Source organism: Aegilops tauschii, chromosome 5 (assembly GCF_002575655.3).
Source record: "Aegilops tauschii subsp. strangulata cultivar AL8/78 chromosome 5, Aet v6.0, whole genome shotgun sequence".
Taxonomy (NCBI): domain Eukaryota; kingdom Viridiplantae; phylum Streptophyta; class Magnoliopsida; order Poales; family Poaceae; genus Aegilops; species Aegilops tauschii.
In genome coordinates this window covers 131089889-131101768 of record NC_053039.3, presented here as the reverse complement: position 1 = coordinate 131101768, position 11880 = coordinate 131089889, and the positions used below count along the sequence as shown (strand labels likewise).

Below are 11880 nucleotides of genomic sequence, written 5' to 3'. Positions count from 1 at the left end.
ACACACTTGTGCACTATGCCTTCATCTATTTCTATATCCTTTTCAGAATTTGTTTGAATGTAAAAATATGATTTTTCAAGAATTTTGAATTTTGGATTTGGAGATCTCCATAGAGCTCGGCCTCCCAAAGCAATTGCGCATAATATACACTAATATAAATAAAAAAATTATAGAGTCGTGGGACAAAAACAATTCTGCTACAGCCAGCACTCTCAGTCTCTTTCTCCTCGCTGCTCACCCCTTTCCCATTCAGCTAGCCACCCATGACCCACCCTGCTCCCCTGTGCAGCCGCCGGCGCGTCATGGCGCACGGCACCCATCCCGGCCCAACCTCCCACCCCGCGCCTCCGAACCGTCCCTACAGCCTACCTGTGGCGTCGCGAGCCTCCCACACCGCGCCCCCATCACTCCCTGCTGTCCGGCGAGATCCGGGGGGCAGGCAGACGCGCGCACAGTCTGGGCGGCGGCATCCACCGCGCGGCGCTCCCTGCCCCGCGCCCCCGCCGCGATGACGCCACGTTGGTCCGAATCATCGGGTGGTAACGCCCGGCGACTGGCGCGCGCCGTGCAGCGTGAGGTGGGCTCGATCTGCATCCACCGGTGGGATCGGGCTCCTCATTTTGGAGACCCTGCCGCAAGCTGTGCTCGGCCGGATGGGCGGAGATCGATGAGGAGTGGATTCCGTGGTGCAGCACGACGCCGACGGCTTCTCTTCGCCACCGAGCTCTGCTCCCCTCCCTATGCGTCAGGATCAGGGTGCCCACGGATCTTACCTTGTCACGGTCGGCTCTCGTCTCTCCCTCCGCTTTTGGTAGCTCTGTTGGATTGGCACCGCCGATGAAATTCGATCTTAGAGGTAAACAAAAATCTGGAGGTAGATTGAATCTATCTTATATATACTCAGTTTGAAAGATAGCTAGGAGTAGATGTGTTGTAATCAGAATACAGTTATGATTAAGTTTATTTTATGAGATGAGGATAAAATCTTTCTTGGGTTGTCTGGATACGGAGTTTTTGCCAGTTCTGTTTCCCATAAACTCGTTTAAAGGTCTAACCACCTGAAATGAGTTAGCGTACCAAAAATATAGTTTTTTAGGGGCAGAAATAAGTAAAACTTCGTTTTAGTACAACAAGAAAAGTGGGTCTTAATAGTTTTTCTATAAACAGTTTTAGCCGTTCCTATTCAAAAAGGCATGCTTCAGAAAAAGAAAAAACTCTGGTCAAGGAGGCTTAGCTTCCTCTTCCTGGAGAGTCAACCTTCCAATCCTGACCAAATTCTAATTGTACACAAACACACAATGCATTTCAACAAAGCAAAACACAACGGGGAATCATACAGATTTATGCAAGGTAACCTGACATAAAAGTCAGCACTGTCCAATGGTCACATTCATATTGATGTACCAATTGTAAAAAATGAACGCAAAGCTCGGTCTGCATCTTTTGGCAAATGAGCTCAGCATAACGCGCTATTGTGGTATTGCCAAAGCTTCCATTCCGAGGTCCTTGCCATTTTGCAGGTTAGCGATGCTTGTATTCAGGGTCTAATATGACTCATTCTCCAGTCACCACAATGCTCTTGCTGAATAGCTTAAGGGTTGATTTTTCTAATCCTGTACTTGGCACTTTGGAATCACCGTCTACAACGAATTTTGAGGCCTGAATTTAAGGACACATGTTTGCTAAATCTTATCACAGAGCTACAGAAAAAAAGCAGACGAACAGATTATGTTCCTTTTGTTCATATCGAGGTATCTATTGTCTTGAAAGACTCATCCTTTAATAGTAGAGATAGTAGAGATATGAGGAGCTCACTGATGGCAAACTCAGCTCGAATTTAGGTTCTTTGTAAATTATCAGATACATAGTTCCTTATCCATGTATTTCCAACGAGAGATTGTATGGAACTGAAGTTTAAGTCAGTTTTTTAATTGCTACTCCCTCCTTCCCATATTCTTAGGCGTATTAGTAGCCAGCATGAAAATCAGCGTAGTTTAATTGTTACTTGAACCATCGTACATGCTGTTGAGATGTAAGCATCAACGAAAGACCCAGCCAGAGATTTGTTTTTGTTTCCAAAAAAATAGCGACTGTGAGTGGTTGTTGTAACTGAATGAGAGAGAGAAAGGCATCCGCGCCTTAGATTTTGGGACTGCATGCAAAAACTTACGCGCCTAAGATTTTGGGAAGGAGGGAGTATATGATATTAGATGCCTCAGGTTTTTACCATATTAAAAAGCGTATGCCTTAGAAAGAAATAAGACACCTTGGTATTTTTGTTCTTCTATAGCAAGTCACTGTCCAAGCATCTTCATCCTTAATCGGTTTTCAATTTCACGCTGTCTCTTGTTATTTCCAGCTTAAACAGGTGCATATTCGACTAAGTATAGAACGGGAAGATGTCGCGAAAGGAATACTCATGGTTTCTGAAGACTGATTATGCTCACAAACTCAGGTTAGTGTGCATTAAGATCTACAATAGTAATGCAGAATTGAACATACTTTACCTGAGTTGTTATAATTTGATCTGGCGACTTCATGTGCTAAGGACTTCCTTGTAGGCTATGTTCTTCATGGTCGTTAATAAGGGTTCAAATCTTTTTCGCTTCTTTGAAATCTTGCTTTGTTCCTTGCCCTTGCCCTTACCCTTGCCTTTACCCTTACCGTTGTTCTTGATGGCGAGAATCTTAATGTTCCTCTTCGCGTTGGCTCTAGACAATGCAACGTAGAGCTGACCGTGAGAGAAATATTTGTAACTGTATTGTACTGTGATTAAGAGGACTTTAGCAAGATTCTTTATGGAACAGGGGTCTTCAATATGAACTTGAGTCTGGGAACTGAAATTGGGTGAAAAGCATGTCAATCTCACGACATCAATTCTTAAATTTTTTTACTTTGTTACATTTGCTTTCACTCATTTGCATAGAGTGGACTTGCTGCAAAGACAAGTTTGAGATGCCATGTCGCACACGTCCACATTAGCACACATTATACATTTGTTTCATGTATTAATTCCCAGAAGTTGATGAGCCTAATGAAGCACCTTCACAATTTGGTAGCTGGTACATAGCTTAAAATCCTGCATGCTTTGTTCAATGTACTTGGAGTAGTACTTAAAGATGCAATCTGAGTACCACTATATTTTTGAGGTCACATCATGAAGTTCGGAACAGGAGTTTAGTATCTTTCTGATGTAAAAAACTTTGCTGAAACAGTTGAGGATTGCAAACCTAGGGCATGGTGGGCACCATCGAACATAACAAAGGTGGATCTCAGTCCTTTGCCGTCGGAGAGGCAAAAGACGGTAGGTGAGAACTGTGAAGATGATGGCAGGAGGATGTAGCGGCAGCATCAGGAGATATAGACGCAGCAACAGCCATCGAGCGCAGGTTCTGGTTCTGGGGCGCCGAGGTTGCGGTTTAGCAGAGGCTGCGCTCGCACAGCTCGCCGCTCGCGTGAGAACGATGTGGCCGGACGGCGAGTGAACTGGCGATTCTCTCCTTGACGTAGTGGCCGGACGGCGAGTGAACTGGCGATTCTTTCCTTGACATAGTGCGTCCGTGGGTCGATGGAGCTCGTACGCGAGCAAGAACTGGCGTTTCTCTCCCTGGAGACGTGCGTTCGTGGGTCGATGGAGCTCATACGCGAGGAAGAACTGGCGTTTCTCTCCCTGGAGACGTGCGTTCATGGGTCGATGGAGCTCGTACGTGAGGAAGAACTGGCGTTTCTCTCCCTGGAGACGTGTGTTCGTGGGTCGATGGAGCTCGTACGCGAGGAAGAACCGGCGTTTCTCTCCTTGGAGACGTGCGTTCGTGGGTCGATGGAGCTCGCAGGTGGTTTGATTTTTTGCAGATGGACCTCGTTCGTGGGTTGAGCTGAACTGTTTTTTAGGCTGGTTTGTTGATCGATGGACCTCGTTCGTGGGTTGAGGACTTCGTTCGTGGGTTGAGCCGATTTTTTTGGCTGTGGATCTTGTACGTGGGCTGAGTTGGCCTTTGATTTTTGGGATGCTGCGGGCATGGCCCATCGACTGATGGTTGTCGTACGAAGGGGGTGGGGGATCGAACAAGGTCGAACCATAATGACGTTCGATCCCCCTTTAATAGTGAAGATTTAAAAACCATGCATCTCAATGTTTTGCCGGCAATCAATGGTGCTCTGGTGTTTGAAATTCATTCCCATTTCTTGCATGGGACCTAAGCATGCACCCAAGGTCAAAGATTTGATTTTTCAACCAATTTATATGCACTCGAGCATGCGCATGTAGTTCAAATTTGAATTATGCACATAAATGCATTGAAAACTCAGTTAATGCATAAAAATGTCCAAACAAACCCTGAAAAATCACTAAAATTCACACAACATTCCTTTTATTCTATGTTGACACGAGAAAAAAAACTTGAAAGCAATAAAAGGCAATGGATATCGTTTCGTCCCCAAAGGTGGGACGTTCCCTACCGAAAACCATCATGCTTGTTGTGAGAAGCTCCGGTTTGTGAGAAGCATATACCCAGACCTGCCCCAAATGGGACAAAATTTGTACCACGGCATGTTGATGATGTTCCATGATAGCTTGCCAAGTTTCATGAATTTCAGATGAGTTTTGGATTTAATAAAATTTAAAACCAGGCATCTCAATGTTTTGCCGACAATCAACGGTGCCCTGATGTTTGACATTCATTCCCATTTCTTGCATGGGACCTAAGCATGCATCCAAGGAAAAAGATTTGATTTTTCAACCAATTTATATGCACTGGAGCATGTGCATGTCGTTCAAATTTGAATTATGCACATAAATGCATTGAAAACTCACTTAATGCATAAAAATGTCCAAACGAACCCTGAATAATTCCAATTCTTTTTATAATCACTGCAGATAAAAAGGTCTAGCAATTCAAACACCGTCCATGGCCGCTGTGACCCCATTATGTAATTCAAATCAAGACAAAAAATCAAGTATATCCCACACAATTTATTATAACCAACCGTGTGAGATGGAGCACAATTTTTGGACCGTGTCTGAATAAGGGACCGTGTCTGATGACACTTTGCACGCCAGTTTTTTGTCTGAAGCGATTCCAAATTTTCGGCTTCCGCGGAAATATCTACCTCCCCGCCCCCTCCCCCTTACCAAAAGCCACATTTCCCCCCTTTCCGCCTTCCTTTCCAAGTTGAAACCTTCACTCCTTGCTTGCAGCGCCGCCGCCTCCTCGCCGGCGACCCTCCTTCATGCTGCTCGGCCTCGCCTATCCAAGCAGGTAATCCACACCCGACCCCCATCCTCCTCCTCCTTCCACATCCCACATGCCCCGACCGCCGGCGCGAGCGCGACACCTTCCACCAAAATCACCGACCCCTCCACCAAGTAAGCGTCGGCCTAAGCCATGGTGCATGCAGTATCACTACAAAAAAAATACACTTCCGTGATGATACGTGTTTGTCACAGTAGGTCGCGTTTTTTGTCATGCATGTACATCCATGACAATTTTATGACAGAATCAAGATAGTCATACCTGTGCTGTCGTAGAAGTGTTCCATGACATTACCAAAATTATCAACACGGAAGTGTCCACTTCCATGACGATAAATCGCGCGTCACAGCAGTGCTTTCGTCAAGGGTGACCAACACGTGGCATCCACCGTAACGGAATGCCGTTAAGCTATCGGGTCGGGTTTTGGATCCGATAACCCGTTAACAGCCCCGACCAATGGGGATTTTCCACGTGTAAAATCATCATTGGCTAGAGGAAACACGTGTCAGCTCATCGTTGGGACAGATGTCATCCACTCACTGGACAGAAGGCGCCTATGATACATCGACACGTGGCACGGCCCAACAGTGGCCCATTCCCGTGAAAAGGCCGGCCCGTTTGACTTGGTCAAAAGCTGGCGGGCCGGCCCTCTGAAAGCCTGTTAACGGCCTATTCGCATATAGCCCATTTACAGCACGCTAACCCAAGGCCCGTTACGCCCTATCCGAATTAGGCCCAGTAGCGTCATCTGGGCCATCCAATATGATTCCAGCCCGTTTTCACTTCTGGCCCATGTATAGCCCATGACGTCTTTCGGCCCATATGAGGCCCTTTGTAACTCTTGGCCCATTAGCGGCCCGTGCTGAAACTGGCCCGTAATGAACAGTGTATTACTTTACACCCATTAACGGCCCGTGGTGAAACTGGCCCGTAATGAACAGTGTATCACTTTATACCCATTAACGGCCCGTTATTCCGTTGGGCCGTTTCCAGCCCAAGTTAACTTTCGGCCTTCTGAGGGACCATTTATTCTTGGGCTCATTTGCAGCATTCGGTTACTTACGGCCCGTTACTGTCATTTTCTGCTTGTGGGCCAAATTCAGCCCGTCGTTACAGTCGGCCCGTTTGTGGACCGTTAGTCTGTTGGGCCATTTTCATAGCATCACCAAATACGACCTATTAACGACCCGTTATGGTCAGCAAATAAAACGTACGATTTTCATTAAAGGCCCATCTACGGCCCATTACAGGCCCGTACAAGACCCATAAATGAGTCGGCAGCCCATGGATCCTACGAGACGTAGAAGGCCCATGGATCCTACGAGACGTAGAAGGCCCATGGATCCTATGAGACATACAAGGCCCATGGATCCTACGAGACGTAGAAGGCCCATGGATCCTACGAGACGTAGAAGACCCATGGATCCTACGAGACGTAGAAGGCCCATGGATCCGACGGCCCGCGAAGGGCCATGGTCGGGCGAGTTGGCCCCCGTTTGAACGATATAGCATATTCAAAGAATTATCCTACTCAATACTATACAACAAAGAGATCAAGGCATAGAAAGGTAGAATAATCCTACACTATACAATAAAGAAATTACAGCCGATAATACCCACTGGGCATTATGGTTCGGCACAGGTGATAATAAAGCATACACAAACAGCAAATTACATACACTGGGCAAATACAACTCATACATCATGGACGCGCATCAACTTAACTCCATTGGACCATAATCTCTTCAGAAAATAGGATTGGCCGGATTCAGATAGCACAAATTTCAGTCTGCAAAATCTCCAATTCCTTCATGGTTACCTCAGTGTCTTGTTTCATTTTCTGACTCCTGCATCTAATACCTGCATGTCCAGTCTCAACTTGTTGATTATACGTTGACAATCATGTACACGTTGTCTTGCCACCTCTAGTTGATGCTCGAGAACATCAGCACATTCCAATTCCAATCCATAATCATTCGGTAACGGCCATGCCGCACTGCTCGCAGATCTTTGTGTTGATGTCACTTCATCCTAAAATGTTTCTGTAAGTACACATGACTAGGGCAAAAATATAGTTACAACAGTGAAGCGAACAAGACACTATTTTGTACTACATGGCAAAACAGGACTAACAATAATGTTACACGTCACTTTAAAAAAAATGTTACACGTCATGAAGCATAAGCAGGTGATATTTTAAAAATTATCAAAAAAATAGTCTGTGCAGCCTGCATACAGAAATCCCTCTTAGCTCACCAGAAGAGCATGATGTTGGGGCCCAATCGAAAACACAGACAAGTTACAAATTTAGACATCACATTGCGTATAAGTAAGCAAGCAGTTGGCCATTCTGTGCCTCAATTAAAGTCTTAGGGAGCATAATGAACAGCAGAGGGTTTCATACAAACATACTACAGCAGGCAAAACTATGCAATCATTAGCGTAGTATAAACTAGATTGTGAGCCTCATGCAATAATCGTTGGTTAATAGACTTCAAAGCTTCAGGCACACTTCGGCAGAGTAATTAAATGGTAAGGCCTTTAATTATGTCAACTAATAGTGATACAAGTACCGAACATCAGGCATGATTATTTGGGCATCTCATTAACCGAGGACAAATAAAGCAATTGAAAAGAGAAAATTAAGTATGCCTGAAACAAACAAGGAATTGAACTGTTGAGTTGCATACAGTGACTTACCTTAGCAGGTTGAAGAGGCTCAGCGCAGCTCCTACTTCTCTTGCAAGGCTCCTTCCTAACATCTTGTACTTGGAAATCCTCAATCTTATCTTCATTGCACCCCCTCTGCAAGGTGACACAAACTAGTTACTCGTCTCCTTGGAAGATAAATATGCATACTTTCCAGTCTGTGAACACAAAAGGATGAGATTATAACAAAACAACACCACATAATGAAAAATGCCGCATCTCTTGCACTTGCACACAATGAAATGAGCATTTACTATGTCTGCACTATGTAAAAACTAGGCATACCTTCGAACTGGATCTCCATATACTCTTGGAGAGCCTACTGTAGTGTACATCCAAACCTTTATGTCACCTATGAGTTAGACAAGGCCCCACTACAGCAGCCCTTAGTGTTTAAATCGTTGACAAGCTCTGTTAGAGTGTTAGGTCAAGAACATCAAGTAATCAAAGCAAACAGTCCTAGTATGGCTGGCTGATGCAAACAAGCAATTGAATAGATGTGTGAGCAAATCTTACATATCAAGAAAAGAAGCAAAGAAGGAGGCTTAAAGACCATCACTTGACTGACCAGATTTAAGGGGCATTTAAACATCATGTGCAACGTATGAACTAACATAAACATTGCATATTCCAGATTCTACAATGGAATGCACATGTATTAGGTTATGCCATGTATGATGATGCCTAAATGTACAGATAGCAGGCAGGAGTGATTCATCATTGCACGCACAATTGAATTACAGGTTAAGGGCCAGTTCGATTCCGCCTTTTCAGGGCATATTGTCAAAATAAGCCATAAAAGATGTAAAGAAGTCATTTTTGAGTTATGGGCTTGGGCTTAACTAATTTCGCTTTGGAGGGGGGGTGTTTCGGGTAGAACCTCACTAAAAATTGAAGGGAAGGAGAATAGTGAAATGACTCTGTTGTCTGCCTATATTACACTCAAAATGCAACTGTTGACGCCCGTGTCACACCTGACCCTCAAGTAAAAACAAACACGCAAGCATTCATTGCCCTGCCCGCTTGCATCTCCTCTCCCCTTTCCCTCTACCTCGAACCCCTGCCTGTAGCACTAGGGTTCCTCCAGCGAGCCGTCGCCACTGGTCCCATCTGGCCTGGTCCTCGACGATGCTATGTCCAGCTAGGCTACATGGCCGGCGGGTAGGGGCAAATCTCCCTGGCTGCTCCTCCCTCTGGCGCCGCCCCTCATTCTCATGGTCTCCAGCAGCTGCTCCACTGTGGTTCGTCCAATGCACTACTCCGGCGGGCGCTGCACAACTACGGTTGATGCCACACTGCGGCAGAAGGCACCTTATTCCCCCTCCCCTCCTCCCAGGCCATGTCCTTGAGGTGCTGTTGAAGGATGAGCTCATCCAACAAGGTGAGGATCTCCTCTGATTTTTTGCCAAATTTTCATTTTGATCCGCTATACGATGAATTGTTATGAGCTGCTTCTGCTGCTGCTATATGATGCATTGCTATGAGCTGCTCCTGCTGCTGCTATATGACAAATTGCTATGAGCTGCTGCTGTATGATGAGTTGCTATGAGCTGCTGCTATATGATGAATTGCTATGAGCTGCTGCTGCTATATGATGAGTTGCTACATGCTGCTCCTGCTGCTGCTATATGATGAATTGCTATGAGCTGCTCCTGCTGCTGCTATATGATGAATTGCTATGAGCTGCTGCTGGTATATGATGAATTGCAGACTGCTGCTGCTGTATGATGAGTTGCTATGAGCTGCTGCTACTGCTATATGATGCTTTCAGGTGGTGCTGCTATACGATAATAACCAGCCACTTGGACCATCGAATTTCAATAAATAATTGTTCTTCATTTAAATGTGGGTCATGCGTTCTTCGTTTAAATTAGGCAATGGGATCTCTATGGAAAACATTGACCAAAGTAGATTGTGCCAAGTAGATGGTATCTTTGTATTTGCATTTTGAGCAAATAGTGATGGTCTGTTTTCCTATCATATTAATTATTGCACTGGGTTCAATTTGTGATGTTTGCAAGTCAAATTAATTTCCATATGGGCAGCAAAATGAAAAAAATATAATGCAATCTAGACTTTCCACTGATCATACCAAAGATAGCTGAAAACACAATGAAAAGAACTGGTTGGCTTATTACATGGAGCTTATATTCACAGGTGCTTATTTTCTTAGGATAACTCGTAATAACTGTCCCTAAGAAACTTGGCTAATAAAACTGGCATACAAATAACATGTCATGATGATTGCAATGGAGGAGTGACGTACCATAGCACACTGTATAGGCTCACCGCTGCCTCTCCTTTTTTTGCGATGTTCCATGAAATTGCCACATACATCTTGTACTTTTTCATTGTGTAACCCTATCTGCAAGTTGACATGGCTAATTTCAGACATCTCTACATGATACTACATTGCATATCCCTTGCGCATATTTAAACCACCAATTAACGATTGTGTGCGTACCATAAACTAGCCATGACTCTGTATGCTGGACTAGCAGGCACTCTAAGGGAGCCTAATGTAGTGCACTGGAATTCCTACATGCCACCTACAATTTTGTGTAATGTACTGCCCCTGTTCCTAAATATATGTCTTTGTAGAGATTCCAGTATGGACCACATACAGATGTATATAGATGCATTTTCGAGTGTAGATTCACTCATTTTGCTCCGTATGTAGCCTATAGTGGAATCTCTAGAAAGACTTATATTTACGAACGGAGGTATGAGGTAGTATCATGTATGACATCTACATATCTAATTTAGCAGCCAGTAGTAGAAATCATTGTCTGCACAAAGGGATTACTGGTCGAAAATCCTAGCAAAGCACGCTGGCAGGCACAGAACAATACAAGAGAGAGAGACGCGCTTACAAGATCATAGCAATGCCTCAGTCCAGGATCTTGGTTGGCCAAGCTGTTAGATCCAGAAGAAACATCGTCCTTGTAGTTTTTGCCAGCTGCATAATAGGTAACAGCGACCGGTTAGTATATTTGAAGTACATCGGGCAGGTGATGCTGGACGGGTTTAAAGATGACAAGTACCTAGGCCGTGGCGGGTGCTTGGCATCTCTCCAGACGGTGGGAATCAGGTTAGAAACGTCGAGGGTGATGACGCTGCGCTGGCTGTCGGGGTCCGGTAAGGAGATCTAGAACCGTCGAGTAGGGTGTTTGTGGAGCGGCTCCGATAGGGTGGACTACGGTGTGGGCGAAGCGGATCTGTGGCCGTGGACGAGGGCGTAGGTGAAGTTGCTCCGGTGGTTGGGTTAAGGATGGTGTCGACGACGCGGATCTGCGGCCGTGGACGGGGCGTCAGAAGCTGCTCCGGTGGTTGGGTTAAGGATGGTGTCGACGATGCGGATCTGCGACCGTGGACGGGGCGTCAGAAGCTGCTCCGGTGGTTGGATTAAGGATGGTGTCGACAATGCGGATCTGCGGCCGTGGACGGGGCGTCAGAAGCTGCTCCGGTGGTTGGGTTAAGGGTGGTGTCGACGATGCGGATCTGCGGCCGTGGACGGGGCGTCAGAAGCTGCTCCGGTAGGTTGGATGAGGGTGCGAGGAAGCAGATCTGAGGGCGTTGACTTGTGAGTTGGCAAAGCGGCCCCGGTAGGGTTGAGAATGGTATAGGCGAAGCTACTCCGGTAGGGTTGAGGAAGGTGTCGGCGAAGCGGCTCCGGTAGGGTTGAGGAAGGTGTCGGCGAAGAGGATCAGAAGCCGTCGACGGGGGCGTCGGTGGGGCGGCTCCGGGGGGTGTGGACGAAGCGTCTCCGGTGGGGAGTACGAATGAGCATCACTGCAGATGCACGGCGGTTGACGAGAGTACCGGCGAAGCAGATCCGGCGCCGTGGACAAGGCCGGCACTGAATGGGCTGTGGTATAGTGGTGGATGAGCAGTCTACTTGTTTCTAGGGGAGGTGGGA

General features: G+C 46.0%; 1 long non-coding RNA gene across 1 annotated transcript; it reads left to right on the top strand.

Annotated features, from left to right (window-relative positions):
• Positions 1 to 215: 215 nt before the first annotated feature.
• On the top strand, positions 216 to 4034 carry LOC109751449 (uncharacterized). Its single transcript, XR_002230112.4, has 3 exons — positions 216 to 856; positions 2360 to 2455; positions 3216 to 4034. It is a non-coding gene; the product is annotated as an uncharacterized lncRNA (long non-coding RNA).
• Positions 4035 to 11880: the final 7846 nt, after the last annotated feature.